We start from the raw sequence: 16679 nt of genomic DNA, 5'->3' as shown, positions 1-16679 counted from the left end.
GAAACTTTTTAAAAATCGCTAGCTTGCAATGCTAACGCTAATCGCTAACGCTAATCGCTAACGTTGATTTGCACAACAATCCCACATATTTCCGCCTTGAATGGACTCTATACATCGCATAGATTGTATAGCTATATATATATTTTGAAGGTCTATGATACATCGCTACGTGCTTAACATATACCGCCCTGTATCACACAGGAGGACACAGGAGGACACAGCAGCTGATCCACTTTGGGGCTGAAAACGAGCAGATTCATATGTTCATGTTGTACCCATTCATTATTGCATTGGTAGCCTACTGTATTATTGTAATAATTTGTAATTAATTCCTGTTCATTGTTCATGCACTTGTATATTGTTGTTGGTTTTGATATGGGACACTGATGAAATGTGAGCCAAAAGGCTTCAGACTGGTCTGGAATATCAGAACAGCTGTAGTTAATTTGTTTGTTTGTGGTCTTGTGTGTATTGTTTTAGTTTTACACATATGAAGCCTTTTTATGTGTGCGACAAGTTAGTTATGGTTGTTATAGTTGATAATGGTTCTGTAACATCATTTTATGTAACGTTTTTGCCTGTTATGTTCAATTTATCACTAATAAAGACAGATTTTTGTAAACAAAATGTTTTTGTGAACATCAATGACATTCAAAACGGTGATAACTGAAACAGATATACAACACAGCATGTATACAGGGTGTATATGTATGTATATGTACACATGATGCATGTGTATACACATTTGTATTGCAGACAGACCTAAAGTACTACACAGATAAGAACATCTGCCTCTGCACTACCAAAGTGAACCTAAAATAACTATAAAATATATAACACACACTGTTGTCCAAACCCACACAATCAACAGACAGAGACAGCATCTTGGAAGTTTGTGATCAATACTGTATGGTGATGTCACCAAGTGGTGTCCCATTTCATAGGGGTATGTTTTCACCCCTTACCCCTACCCCTTGGTTTCAAGGGCCAAGGGGTAGGGGTAAGGGCCAAGGGGTAGGGGTAAGACGGGGAAATGGGATTCAGCCTTAGACTGGGACTCTGCCTCCTGGTCCCAACTATGGATTGTCAAGGATCAGGTCCACTAATAAACCTGTCAAGATGTCCAGAAATGAGAGCAGCTCCATCCAAAGTGGGATGAATGCCGTCTCTCCGAATCAGACCAGGTCTTCCCCAGAAAGACTGCCCACATCATTATCTGGATACCACCTCGATAGCCAGCGGCGAAATGACGACATGCGGCTATACATGTCATCGCTGGTGAGATTTGGCAGTGGTCCAGAGAAAACTACGGCGTCCGACATTGACTTCGCGTATGTACACACCGATTCAACATTAATCTTCGTAACTTCCGATTGCTGTAACCGGGAGTCATTAACGCCAACGTGGATAACAATCTTGCTGTATTTACGTTTATCCTTAGCCAGCAGTTTCAAATAAGACTCAACGTCGCCCGCTCTAGCCCCCGGGATGCACTTTACTATGGCTGCCGGCTTCGCTAACTTCACGTTTCTCAAAATAGAGCTGCCGATAATCAGAGTTGGTTTCTCAGCGGGTGTGTTGCTGAGTGGGGAAATTCGTGAGAAACGCTAACAGGCTGGTGGCGGTCCGACGCCTTGGAAACCTTACGACTGTCTCTTCCTCGTCCTCGCACAGTCACCCAGGCACTATGACCTGGCTGCCCAAGAGATGCCGGGGGACGGCTACTAGAGGCTAACTCAGGCTCAGGCCGGCCCGCGCCGACTCCCGGCGGGGGGTTAGCTACAGTAACTAACCACTGATCTGTCATGGTGCGGATCCGGACTTCTAACTCGCTAACCCTCGCCTCCACGTCAAAAAATAAACTCCACTTGTTACACCCGCCATCGCCGTTAAAGAATGCAGAGGACTAACTAAACATCTCACACATCGAGCAGGAGAAAGGAGAAGAGGGGGCCGACATAACTAACTACTAGGCTAAAGTCGCTAGCAGCTAAGCTAAAGTACGGTTAGCTACCAAGCGTTAAAACAGCTGTTATTTAACAAAAGTCGCTACAAAAAATGAGAAGATAAGTGAGTGCTTATGCAGAACCGCTATAAGAATAAGTGTTTAGCGGACAGTTAGCCGCTGTAATAGCAACTCTAACAAACTGAACTGGTATTTAGTGAGCAGCAAAGCTACCAACACACTACCAACACACAGGCACAGGAAACGGAAATGAGTCAGGTACGCTTACCGTAACAGGGTGTGTCCTGACAAATGCCAGGTACTACTGCTACTACTGCTACTATGTAAGTATAAATTAAATAAAGCATACATGTTATGAAAATAACATTGTCTACATGCTTCTGTAAATTTTTAACATACTCAGTTGATGAAAGCTCTCCAATTTCTCTGACCTAAAATGAGAAGTTATGATTTTATGTTTATTGCATTAGCATCAGCGGTTTGGGTACAGCCACCAAGGATCAACGAAGAAATTTAATTTAATTTAATTTTAATTTGTTTATTATTCCCCAGTGGGGAAATTACAATTTACACTCTGTGTACACACTTTTTTTTAGTAATCACACACCTACACTCACATATGCTCAGGACCTATACACTCACCTAAAGGATTATTAGGAACACCTGTTCAATTTCTCATTAATGCAATTATCTAATCAACAAATCACAAGGCAGTTGCTTCAATGCATTTAGGGGCGTGGTCCTGGTCTAGACAATCTCCTGAGCAATTTTGAGTGTGGCATGGTTGTTGGTGCCAGACGGGCCGGTCTGAGTATTTCACAATCTGCTCAGTTACTGGGACTTTCACGCACAACCATTTCTAGAGTGTACAAAGAATGGTGTGAAAAGGGAAAAACATCCAGTATGCGGCAGTCCTGTGGGCAAAAATGCCTTGTTGATGCTAGAGGTCAGAGGAGAATAGACCGACTGATTCAAGCTGATAGAAGAGCAATTTTGACTGAAATAACCACTCGCTACAACCAAGGTATGCAACAAAGCATTTTTGAAGCCACAACACGCACAACCTTGAGGCGGATGGGCTACAACAGTGGAAGACCCTATCAGGTACCACTCATTTCCACTACAAATAGGAAAAAGAGGCTACAATTTGCAAGAGCTTACCAAAATTGGAAAGTTGAAGACTGGAAAAATGTTGCCTGGTCTGATGAGTCTCGATTTCTGTTGAGACATTCAGATGGTAGAGTCAGAATTTGGCGTAAACGGAATGAGAACATGGATCCATCATGCCTTGTTACCACTGTGCAGGCTGGTGGTGGTGGTGTAATAATGTGGGGGATGTTTTCTTGGCACACTTTAGGCCCCTTAGTGTCAATTGGGCATTGTTTAAATGCCACAGCCTACCTGAGCATTTTTTCTGACCATGTCCATCCCTTTACGGCCACCATGTACCCATCCTCTGATGGCTACTTCCAGCAGGATAATGCACCATGTCACAAAGCTTGAGTCATTTCAAATTGGTTTCTTGAACATGTCAATGAGTTCACTGGACTAAAATGGCCCCCACAGTCACCAGATCTCAACCCAATAGAGCATCTTTGGGATGTGGTGGAACGGGAGCTTCGTGCCCTGGATGCGCATCCCACAAATCTCCATCAACAAGATGCTATCCTATCAATATGGGCCAACATTTCTTGGTGAAAGGGCGTCAAACAAAGTATTAGTATGGTGTTCCTTTTAATCCTACAGGCGTTTGTACATGCACTAATGGAGAGATATCAGAGTGAGTTGGCTGACAGCGGAACCAGCGCCCTGAACGGTTGGGGGCCACAGTGCCTTGCTCAAGAGCACCTGGCAGTGCCCAGAAGGTGAAGTGGCATCTCTCCAGCCACCAATCCCCACTCCGTACTTTTTGGTCCATATGGGGACTTGAATCCAGTGTTGTCTTTGCAAGATGAGAATGAAAAGGGGGTGATAAAGAGTGATGCAGATGACATACAATCTACTAAGGCTGGTTTTTCTTGTTACACAGGAAACATTGCAGGAAACCTTCTAGGGCTGCTCAAATTTTAATTACGATCACAATTTTGACTTCCCACGATCAAATTTGCGTGATTGAGCGTTTTTTTTTTTTAATGCGTCATTTAATAGAACGCTCCTTTTTTTTTTGCATAGCGCATCTACCGCTCCGTAACCCCCTGAATGCTCATGTGCCAGTCAGTTGTTCCCTGCATCGTGCAGCTTAGTTTCAAGATGTAGACAGTCACAGAGGACAGAGTAACGGGAGGAAAATTCAACAGTTAGGAGTCATTTATTCGTCGGCCTCAAGGTTTACCAGTTCACCAGTAAACGCAATATTTTGTCCCGTCTATGTTATTCAGACAACAGCAGTGAGCATGCCACAGCAGTGCTAGTTAGCTTCTGTTAGCTTCTGTTAGCTCACAGGCTCTAGGGCGCGAGTAACATTTTTCCTCTAGGACGCACCGGTGCTAATGTCCTTGCATCCGCTGCAATGTTGTTATGTGGATATGGTTTAATTTTGCGTTACAAGACCCGTTTCTTCTGTAAAGCCGTGCCTGTGTTTGGATCTCTCCTCTTACTCTCTCTCCTCTTATTCTACGTGCAGCCCTGCCACACAGCGCCGGTCCACACTTCTGACTACACATTTGTCTACAGTTTTAATTGTTATCAACAACATAACCGAAAACATCTAAGCAATAACAATTTAAAGTGACGAACAAGGACAAATTTAGGAAATTATTACTTCATGGTTGATGGTGTTCGATTACAGTTAAGGTTAGAGGGTAAAGGAGTGGTTCATTTTTATCTTTTTTAACTGAGAGTTCGTTAACTGAGAATGATGTCACACTCATGTTTGTACGCTAAATGTGAATGTACAGTCAGGTGACGATTAGTCTAGCCTTTCAAAGCATAGAGACTGGAAACAAGGAACAGCTTAAAGTGTCAAAAGAACATGTTGTGGTTTTATGATGGGTTATGTGAGGGACTATTTCTTGGCCGGTTGCAGTGACTTCCTGGAGTCTCCGATGGCCAAGAAATAGTCCAGCAAACACGGTAACCTCCAATTAAAAACACAAGTGGTCGATGATCTTCTTACCTAACTCAATACATTGAACATGCATTTCCTGTACTATCCAACTATTTTTTTACGTTGTGAGCATTTCTAGACGAGAATAGATAATTAGGGTGTCCATGTGTGAAAACAACAGCTGATCCTTTGATGACTAAATCCACCCATGTGTCCTTCATTATCCCCCTTTCTCTAATACCTCGTCCAAACTGGCCGTCTCCTCTTGTTTTGTCTCAGCCATCTGTACACAGAAATCCTACCATCTACTGTTTCCTTTTTTTCACACTCCTCCCCTTTTCTCTCCCTCTAACTGTTCTCACCCTTCACCCAGAGGCTGCACATTTAAGACCCCTGTTCCTGCCAATGCCTTTCTTCTGTACTGCTCTTCATCCCTCCGTCCATCTATCTATCCCTCCCTCGCTGTTGATCCTTCTCCCTTGGGCCATGTGGACAGTTGGATGGCTTAGTGTTTGACACGTGTGTTGGCAGGAGGCAACGTACACACACACACACACACACACACACACACACACACACACACACACACACACACACACACACACACTTCCAGTTTCTGTTGTCATTAAGCTGCTCAGCTGTGAGCCCCCTAGCCCTAATTCTGTGTGTGGGTTGAGGACAGGGCCCCTATTGTCTTGCAGATTAACACACACACACACACATACACACACACACACACACACACAAACTCTCCCCAGACCCCATGGGGTCCCTTAAGTGTGAATGTGCCCTGAGGCAGAAAATCAGGGGGCAATTTACGGCAGGGTCTAGCAGAGAAGATGGGGGATGTACCGCAGGTTCAGTCCTCCATTTGAAGCTTAAATGTCAAACTGCATCTCTCTGTTCAACCCCTGCATTAACATCAGTCCAAGTGGCTAGCTCTACGTACTGGTGTGACTGCACCCAAGACGCATTGAGGACGCATTGAGATCCGATCGCTCAGACCACATTCGGAGCTGGTTTGGACCACAAATGGCCACATTCTTTTAGCAGTGTGTACGGGAGTGAATCCTGGGCCACATTGAAGGACCACTTCTTAACTGACATACTATATAACTACGAAAAGGTATTTCTCATGTCACAGACACCACTGGGAGTGAATTGTGTGTTTTGGATTGGTTTTTCATGTTGTCGGGGATTTGTCCGGCGCTCTTCCCGGCAGCCCCCAACAGCCTGAAGCATGGAGGTCGCCGGGAATCCCCTTTTTATCATGTTCATAAAGTGTATCCGAAAATCTGAACATATTTCACACATACGCCCGTTGGGTGGAGAAAAGTACGCCCTTCAGCACACATACAAAGACTGTAGGCAGCGCTTTTTCATTAGTCATTGTATGTTTTTGTAATAGGCTAAATATTGTATGATTTATGTGAGAGTAGCCACTGAAATTTAGACACACACAACAATAAGAAAACACATTTTTAAGGGAAATATGTTGGGTTTATAGATATATAAAGAGCAGGAAAATGAGATTTGATCATACGGGGTCACTTAAGACGCATGTAGGGACACATTCTACTGCCGGGTGCTAAATGACGTTCTAAAGGCTGTTGTAGCTACAGCGTCACTCCTACTGCGTGCACCTTTTCAGAGTTCTGCGTCAGGGTTGAACACTTGTCTTCGCATCGCGGTGCATTTCCCCGCCAGAACGCTAGGGGGTGTGTGGTTTCCGGAAGGTCAGTTGCTGCATTTCCGGGTAAAGTTCCAGTTTATGTTGTGTTAGCAAAAAAACTTTAGCACAACTGCCCACAAATTAGGTGACCGCTTTTTGGCGAAGTGCTAATTTCAAAACGTTACTGACACAAGGAGTGTACTGACTATTCACATAGTGATATGCATGGACACATGGAAAAAAACAAAATCCCCTGTAAACTAGACATTTTTCTGCAAATTTACAGAAAACCTGCCTTTTGCAATTTCTCTGCATACACACACTGTAAGCTACAACAAAGACTTATCAGACTCAAAACAAAGTTAGACCTGAGATTTATAATGAACCAAATTGTTTTTAGTTTAAACAAGAAAATAAACTGAGGGCTGTATCTTTAACACACAATGTTAATTTATCGGCACCTCAAAGGAACTTAACATACAGTATGTTATTGCTGTGATTAATTTTGGCGATCACTGGTTTGAAGCAAAGCTTTCCAAAACTAAAACCCAGAAAAGCCTCTAATCCAACAGATTTAGGGGGCTGAGTTTGTGAGTTTGTACTTTACATGCAAATTAAACTGTAAATAAGCAGCAGTAAAATAATAAGCTGAGCCCTCATAAGCTCTTAAATTGAACCTGTCTATGGGCCCACTGTCTTTAGAGCTTAGTATCAGTGAGGCATTGCCAGGTCGTGCCTTTTTGTGACAATCCAAATCCAAACTACCACAATCCTCTTCACACTTAATTGGCCTTTTTCTGAAAGAATTGATGGTGGGATTTCTGCAGCAAACAGGATTACATATACAGAAGTGATAGGATTACAGCAATTAGGCTACATAAACAACCAAGAATTGAAAGTTATTTCACGTGCACACGACTGCCTGACAATGCAAACAGTTTGTTCACACTTGGCAGTAGTGTTAACAGTGTTCTGTGGTTATCTTTTGCAAACCCCACTCCCACCCCCACCTGTTCTGGGTTTCTTTTCCTCTCGAAGGGTTGGTCCCTCTTCTCACCCACCTACTTAGGAGTCTCATTCTTGCACCTGCATAACAGAACAGGAAAACAGGGAGAAAAAAAAAAAAGAGTCAGGGGAAATAAACTTCAGATAACATGAGCTTAAGTAAAACAAATTATATGAATAACGGGGGAAGGGGGAGTTCAGTTCAGTTTCTTTAATAATGGCCAGGGTGCCAGTATGTTATAAAAAGGGTGGCCAGGGTTTATGAAAGGTCTTTAGGTGGCAAATCCTTATTTTCTGGGGAAATCATCAGTGCAATATTTCCCCAAACCATGGAACCTGAACTTGGCTTCACAGCAGCACAACTTTAGTGAAAACGGAGCCTCACTGTCTTTTCCAGATTTCTGACCTAGCTTCAAAGCCCCCTCCTCCCTACCTGTGTGTTTTATGTTAAGCCTACAGTGACTCCTCACATTCAAAACCATTGACCTACGTACATCAGTTGGTTGAGGTGTGTGTGCACATTTATGAATTCCATGTATGTGCGGGGCAAAGGTAATGCGTTTAACCCATACGTCTGCTTCAAGTGATCCATGGCCACCGGTCTGTGTTTCCTCTTTTCCAACTCTGTTTCAATAAGGCCAATTCACTGGCTTTGTGTGGTACAGAGCATAACACAGACGAGTTACTTGCCACTAAAATGGTCAGTTCACCTTGAAGCGTAACTCTCTCCAAAGTGCAACCCAGGGTCTTTTTGTGAATGTACCCGAGTCAAACTTTCATTTAAATGCATAGTCAGGACAGTCGCGCCACTTTTAAGCTTTACTGTATTCTTGTTTTTTCAGTCAATGGGCCTGTTTGGGAATGCTAGGAGCACTACTATTATAGCATCCAAATCTCTATTTTTAAAACACTAAGAAAGCTTGACACAACACAAGACTTTGCTCCTAGTATCACAGGGAATCTACACATGAACTCCAGCATTGAGAACATTGATTGTGTACACAGAGCTTACTAAAAGAAAGGTTTTCCCAAAATGTTATACTATTTCTTTAAACGTGTAATGTGTATGTGTGTGTGTGTGTGTGTGTGTGTGTGTGTGTGTGTGTGTGTGTGTGTGTGAGTGTTTGTGTGTGTGTGTGTGTGTGTGTGTGTGTGTGTGTGTGCTGACTTTCACCAGCTCCTAATTAAATGAATCCTCTCATTGTAAATTGTAGATGTCTGAGAGCAGAAGTCTCTCGTATTGCATGTTACTTTGAAATGCCTGTGCAGACATGTGATGTAATGATATAGTGGGAGAGGTGGAGCTGTGGGGGAGTGGGGGGGTTTGGTTCCCTTGTGGTTGCTGCAGGCCTGGGAAAAGGAAGTCCATACAGGAAGTAAGTTGGCTGGGCCTCCGTCCTGCATGACTGCAAACACTGTAGTCTTCACCTCTGTATGTGTGTGGAAAAAGTTAAGTGTGTACATGCTTGTCTACACACTAGGGCTGTCCCAAATAACACTTTCGGGGCTTTGAATCTCTGGTGAAGAGTATTGTGGGGGTCGCATTCATCGGTCCTCAGATAATCTCGCGTTGCCACCCTTTGTCCACAGCACTGTGGAGGAAGGTCTGGCTACACCACACATACATTCCGTAAAAAGCGCTCTGGGTTGTTTGAAAAGAAGATGTCACTAAAAAATTAGTCTCGGGAAGGAACTTGTTTTGGTGAAACATTTGCATCCGCAAAACGGCACATACAATATTAAATGAAGTAAACCGTTCACACAATACAGTAACAGGTGATATTTAAATGAGCTGGACACATAGTTAAACCTCAGGTGCTCTCACCAGTGTATCACCGTGTGTATTTTGTCCACAGCAATCCCACCAACCGGTCCCAAAACGTCCCAGTGAGAGAGGAAATGCTTGAAACATATTCTTTCTGAATCTTTACAATTATTCCCTGAAAGAACCAAGATGGACTGTTTTGTTGCACAGTCCAAATTTTCTTCAAAACTTGCCATTTTCAGCGTACAGCTTGCTAGCTCGAAGGCTGTTGTTGTTTCCCAAAGCGAATGGATGTTGGCAACACACAGAGAGCGGAAGCAGGGGGGGGGCAAAGCCTGATGTCATTGATCCAAACTAGCCTACAGACTTTTGCAGGCCGGTGACGAAGGATTTTTTCTGTTGTTTTCTTCCCATGGTGCCAACATGAAAACTATTTTTAGTTAAGTTAACTTCTGCAGTCTATCAGTCAGCCTGTCAGGAAGGTTAGCCGGCTGTTTTGCGCTCTGCTGCTGCAGACAGACGGCAGAGACATTAACTGAAAAGGGTCGATATGGATTGGATAATCACATTAAATCAATAATACATATAAAAAAAACACATAAATTAGGCACTTGACTTTTTTTATATCTCGATACCGGTCGTTGCAGCTGAGTTGCGAGCCCTCACGTGGTTAATCGGTGAGTTTTGGTGCTGGTGACCTTAGATGACAGCTCAGCCAGGCACTAGCATAAAATGATATAGTCCGTCTGTCTATTGATTTCAGTACAGACAGCGCTGCACCTAGGCCCAAACACACAACAAACAGTGCCCCATCTGAGAATAACTAGGCATAATTAATGTTGATGCAGAAATGAATAATTTATTTGTGTGTAAGTGCACGACAATTGATGATTTGATGGGGTTTAGCTTTAAATGCCAGCTGGAGGTAAAAAATAGTGTCCATATGTGAGCAGTGGCTATGTGACTTTTTGGAACATATACATGTGCTACCCCCAACTCTGTCTTCACTTCGGGGACTTTGTGAATGACTGATGTAGCTGCGGGAAAAGGCTCCAACAACTAAAGGCTGATAAATGAACTTAGTCATCACATCACCTCAGAGCCAAGTTATGCAGTAATGTGCAGATGTGAAAAAGAAAGAATAGAGAGCAATAGAGCAGAACAAAACCAAGCAAGGCGCTTCCCAGGCAGCACTGGATGTAGGGTTTAAATCGACGAAAAAATGACAACTGAACAAAAATACTCGCACATTGTGGAAAGAACCATTTGTCTTCATTAGTGCGTTTACATTCAGTTTAAAACCCCAATCATATTCGGGTCAAGGCAATAACTGGTTTTTCAAACTCCTTGTAAACTTCTTATCCTGGCTAAGTTCTCATACCCTGATACCACACCCAGATAACTCCTTTAGCAACCGGGGTATTCGTGCATGTACAGTATAAGGCTGCGCTTACTCGTGGCCGGCTATTTTCATAAACAGATATTTCAACCTCTCCATTTTCAAAAGTAACATCATGCACAGCTGTCAGTTTTCAGAAAAGTGTTCGGTTACACGTACCCGTGTATATATGCCGTCAATGGTGTCAAGAGTATGCCAAACCTGAGGTGGTTGCCTACAGCTGCTTAAACCAAGGGGGTAAGCGGGCATCCACAAAGTGAAGCTCCGATGGCGCCATTGTAATGCTACAAAGCACTCAACTGCTGTTAGCATTCCATTGACTGCGAATAACTTTAGATCTGAAGCAGTTAAAAGGTTAAGTTTTCCACTGTTCATTTCTAAAGAAACACAACAATGTATAAAAGGCTCCATAACCTTATACCTCACGTTATGTCTTTGTAGCAGGCGTTTTTGTAAGAATAGGTTGTGTCACAACCACGCAACTTGCTGTCGCATAGTCGACAAATAACCGTATTGTCAGGAGAAGCTCGCAGACAGTTTGGACTTACATTAGCTATTTAGGTATAATTACTAATGTTAACTAGAAGGGGTGATCCGAGTACCCGGCTGAAACAAGTATCCGGTACGGATAAAGCACTTTTGCAGAGTACAAGTATTATACGAGTAATATGAGTCAATATCCGTGCTCGGATTGAATACAACTCCTCAACTGGCCGCGCAGCGTTCTGTGATAAACACAGCGCCCCCCGCCTACAAACACGCTCGGATCAATCACACACACACAGAACACGGAGGAATGCGCTCCCTCGACCTCTCTCTGTCTGTCTCTCTCTCTCTCTCTCTCTCTCTCTGTCTGTCTCTCTCTCTCTCTCTTTCTCTCTCTCTCCCGCTCCGTCAGTCAATCGGGTCTGCGGATCTGTTCCGTTAACGTTTAGGGTTTCTTCAGCTTCAGGTTTGTTTTTAACTTAGGTTTATAGTACGTACATAGTACATAGTAAGCAGTAGATTTCTGGTGAACGTGGGTTTCAGACAAGCTGCTTGGTTTAAATGCAACTCCCGTTGCGTCTCTGCCATCGGAGATTTGTTTTTTTTTTTACTGTCAGCTGCCCTCCTCATATCAATTGCATGCTTAAATAACATACCGGTTAAAGACCCTAACATTTCAAGAGAACCCAACCCACATCCGGGTTAAATCTGACCACTTCCGGTTTAGGCCCCGCCCAGTCCGAGTACGGATACGGATACAGATAATTCATGTGGTAAACAGATACAGATACAGATACAGATAATGCTGTACTCGCTCATCCCTATTAACTAGCAGTTTAGTTAACAATAATTAGCCTGTGCCTATGTTGTATCCTAACACACTGTATACCTACGCTCTCCGTCTCTGCTGATTGGGAATGATTGAGATTTCTTTTGGCACAGATACCACAAGACTTACAACTTTGCGCTGTAACGCTCAGCTATCACCGGAGAAGATTCACTGGCCTCCGTCCAGAGCAATGGGATCTATTGGTCCATTTCATTCACTGTCTATGGCTTAAACCTCCGTTTGCGTGTAAACGAAGGGCACGAATGAAGGGAAATTTCTCAGTTTTTTAATATAACCACCAACGAGGAAACAGGCCAAAACCTAAACGGGGGTAAGCTCGGTTATGCGTCTGCACATGCTCCGTAGGTCATAACTTCCCCCTCCCACGCAGCTGCAGTGGGTTTTGACTCGCAAATAAAATAAAGAGAGCAGTTGAAAGCAACACCGCCAAAAACAACAGCAGCAACACAAGGTTTAAACCTTTGAACCCACTGAGGACTTTGACATGGCAAGTAGCCTACTATCAGGAAGACCTACAATATTTCTGGATGGATGAGGAGACACATTTTGTCTTCCTTTTTTTGTTGCGTTTTTGACAAACGTTAATCAGAAGAAAAAGCCTTATTCCGACCAGTGGTACGCTGGCAGATCGCATTCATCTAACCCAAGAGGACCATACCTCGGTTACTGCTGATTGAGTACTTTTTCTTTATATAGGAGATCATTTTATGGCACACTTGATATTCATGGCTTACTTTAATAGAGTGTTATTCTTTAGTGATATTCGTGTTATCACATGTGAACATGTCTGTTGTGCAGAGGGGGAGGGGAGGGGGGTTCTTAGTAAGAATGGGGGAGTCAGGAGGGAGGTGAACTGGGTGTTTCTCTTAGCTGCCTGCTGGTCTGGTTGCTTTTGGTACCTTTGCTTGATGAGATCAGAGAGGATCGGCTTTCAGCCCTTCATGTCCATGTTGCTCTCTCTCCCTCTCTCTCCCTCTCTCTCTCTCTCTCTCTCTCTCTCTCTCGGAAAGACTGAAGTGGAACTGAAACTGGAGTGGGGCTAAAAATTTGTCAGGAGCTGTAGTTGTAAGCGAAGAACATCGTGACTGCGCTGCCTTGGAAACACTCTTTTAGAGTTGGAGCAGGAAAGTGTGTCAGGGAAAGGTGGGGCTGGGGGGTGGGTTGGGGGGGTAAGGAAGAAGTGATAGCCTCGGGACAGATAAGCTCCAGGGAAGGGAAAGAGGGAGGGAACAAGGGAGGGAACAGGAGGGAGAGGTGGGCAGCTTGTTCTTTTCTCTCTCTCTCTCTCTCTCTCAGTCAGACTTGCCGGCAGCTGGTCTCTTCTTCCTCCTGTCTGGTCGGGTGCTCTTCTTTGCCGGTGGCTGGCTGGAGGAGTTTAGCTGTCTCTTGGCTGGATTTGAACATGGACTGGACAGCTACACGCCGCGAGACATGACAAGAGTCACTGGAGATACACTGTAAGCTGTTTGATCTGTCGTGTTGTCTACAAGGTGTAGTGTGTCATCGCTGAAATATGTCTCACTGAAAGAGATAGTTGCTATTTCTGGAGTGAGTGTGAGTGTGTGTGTGTGTGTGTGTATGTGTGTTTGAGTGTGTGTGTGTGTGTGTTTGTGTGTATTTGTAGAAGAAATAGAGTAGCCAATAAAGCTGGATGTGAGTGTGGTTATTTATTTATATGCATGTCTGAGAGTTACAACTATTTAGCTTTTAAGTGAGATCAGATTGTCATTTTTCTTAATTCAGGTATTTTATTAAACAACAATTTATTATAAGATCAGCAGTTTATTTTTACCTTTGATGATACACTCAACATTCTCTTGTCTCTGGATGCTACCATGAACTCCCTCTCTTCCCTCGCTACCCTCTCTCTCCCCCTTCTTGCTCATCTCCTGTCGCCTTTAATTCTCTTAATGGTCTTGAGCCCCAGCTGGCAAACTGGGATACCCCTGTGTGTGCCTGTGTGCCTGTGTGTGTGTGTGTGTGTGTGTGTGTGTGTGTGTGTGTGTGTGTGTGTGTGTGTGTGTGTGTGTGTGTGTGTGTGTGTGTGTGTGTGTGTGTGTGTGTGTGTGTGTGTGCATGTGTGTTTGAGATAGAGAGTTTGGGGATAAGCTCCCCTAGGATTTCCCCCACTCACATTCAATAATAGGATAGATCCTGCTTTCTATTTTTAAACACACTGTCTATACGTTCCAAACACCCTGATCTGGAGCCTTGGTCCACACTTTCTGCAGTAGCTTTTCTCACAGAGTGGGTGTTTAGTCTATGGATTGGAGGATGGGAGGGTGTATTTGTGTGGTCCATCCTGGGATAGAGAGATAGCAGCCCTCCTTTCTGACTTTATCCTTTTGTTTTGTCAGCTGCTGACCTCAGTTTTTCTCTCTCTCTCTTTCTTTCTGTCTCTCTCTCTCTCTCTTTCTCTCTTTCTTCCTGTCTCTCTTTCTCTCTCTCTCTCTCTCTCTCTCTCCATCTCTACCATTGTTTGTGTTCTCTTTTTTCTGTCCAATTCATACAGCCTTCCTCCACGGCAGCCTCTGCCTGTTTTTTATAGTTAGACCCTTTATTTAAATAATCGCCTTTTTCAAGGCACTGTTTTTAGTTTCCTTCATTTGTTTTTTTTCTTTGTTTTCTCTCTTTCTCTGGTTGCAATGTGAGAACAGTGGGGAGGTTTTTCAGCGGCAGGCTGACGCTGGTTGTGTGTATAAAGGCTTGTGTGGATGTAATTTTCCTGTCAAATGTCCCGGCATTGCACCCGGGGTTCCACTTTTGAGCAGAGAACACCATGGTGAGACAGACAAGTGCCTCAATCATAAGGAGTGAGCGTGTGTGAGTTTGTGTGCGCGCGTGTGACACAGAGCTAATGCTGCAATTACTTCCATTAACTGTCGATTATTGTATGATGGGGCTATTTAATGAGTTGCTTAGTCTAAAGAAAATAAAACGGAGAAAAGCAGCAAATCGTCACATTTGAGAGCTGGAAACAACAACTGTTTGGTATTTATAGCAATGCTAGCAGCACCCCTCTAGAGATAAAAGCGTAGGTCTGTCTCCAGGCTAAAATATATCAACTACCATTGAATGAATTGATGTGGTTCCCATCATAAGGTCAGACTTGGCATTTAGCTGAAAGCATCACTGTGATACTAGCATGGCTATAGACTTGTCTTGTTGTAAAATACAGTTGTTCTCAAAATGGGGTCCTGGGCCCCCAAGTGACCCAGCAAAAAAGGGTAATAATGGGCACCCAGAAAGCCCAGTTGGAAGAGTGGGCGCCCATATACAGAGGTTTACTCCACGCAGCAGGCCGGGGTTCTACTCCGACCTGCGGCCCTACTGCATGTCACTTTGGTTTAGAATCCGATCACCGGTTCTAAAACTAACTAAGTTGTGGTTTCTATTGCAGTCACCAATCCTCCAGGTGCTTGTTGTGTTGCAGCCAATGAGCCCAGTAAGCTGCGCTCTAAAGTGTGTTTTTTTTCATGTTGAAAAAGCCCGCTAAAACTGTAAAATAAAATAATATAAAGATTTTCCTCTTATCTGTGAATTAAGCGTGTTCACCGCCAAAGAACCGGAAATGGGAATGGATAAGAACCGGAATCAAACATTTTGTTAAAATTGTTCAAATCAAAACCATGCCTAGTCCTATCCAAAAGTAACACAAATTAATGCATCTTTGGCTACTTTGGTAATGGGTTTCATAAACCTTTTGTAATAAAACATCTAAAAGCTAGAACCCTATCAGATGTAGAACCCTAGGACAAAATCTAATCAAATTGGGGGGCAGTGGTGGTCTTATTTGTGTCAGTGCAGGAGTCCTTCACGTGAAAACATTTTGGAACCACTGACTTCATAAATAACCTGAACAATTAGTTAAATATTAGAATTAGAGGAATGTCTTGTTTCAGCTCTAAAAAGACCTCCCAGCTCCTCAGTCTCCTTCTCTTAAGTGTTGTAAACCATACAGTGAAGCCAGCAGAAAAGAGTGGCCCAAACATTGTTTTATATGTCACTCCATCACGGCAGTGTAAAATAAATAAATAATGTATGGGTTGCGTTTGACTCGTGTGGGTGTGACTTGTTTCATCACACTCTTGTGCAGGCAGGTCCGATGTAAAATGAGCGAGGCAGCATCAGTGCGTCATATTCAGGCAGACTTGGATTCAGTTTCATTACTGCTAGGGTTGTGAATCTGCCACGGGAATCTACTGCGACCACAGAGAGAGCTTTATGGATGGCACCGCCAAGGCCTTGTGTGTGTGTGTGTGTGTGTGTGTGTGTGTGTGTGTGTCCATATGTGTGTGTGAGAGAGAAAGATGAATAGGTTTTGCGTAGGTGTCCGTAAAGGAGTGCTCAATCACTGTAGCACTAATGGTCTTGGGCACCATGGATTTTAAGGTGTCACGGCAGGCATGAGAGGAATATAGGAACTTAGCAGCAGTGTGTGTGTGTGTGTGTGTGTGTGTGTGTGTGTGTGTGTGTGTGTGTGTGTGTGT

The 16679-nt window shown here is 43.6% G+C and overlaps 1 protein-coding gene across 3 annotated transcripts in view; it reads left to right on the top strand.

Annotated features, from left to right (window-relative positions):
- Positions 1 to 16679, top strand: part of LOC117953663 (SPRY domain-containing SOCS box protein 4-like) — a 92998-nt gene that overhangs the window by 28214 nt on the left and 48105 nt on the right. Inside the window, exon 1 of one of the 3 annotated variants that reach the window (XM_034886917.1) lies at positions 13445 to 13646. The exons of the other annotated variants lie outside the window; for them this stretch is intronic. The gene's annotated coding sequence lies outside the window, so the exon portion shown is untranslated. Of the gene's footprint in view, positions 1 to 13444; positions 13647 to 16679 lie in introns of those variants that run through there. 3 annotated transcript variants of the gene reach the window in all.

The sequence above is a fragment of the Etheostoma cragini genome, chromosome 12 (genome assembly GCF_013103735.1).
Source record: "Etheostoma cragini isolate CJK2018 chromosome 12, CSU_Ecrag_1.0, whole genome shotgun sequence".
Classification (NCBI taxonomy): Eukaryota; Metazoa; Chordata; class Actinopteri; order Perciformes; family Percidae; genus Etheostoma; species Etheostoma cragini.
Note: the sequence above shows the minus strand (reverse complement) of the source record. Positions and strands in the feature narration are given on the sequence as shown.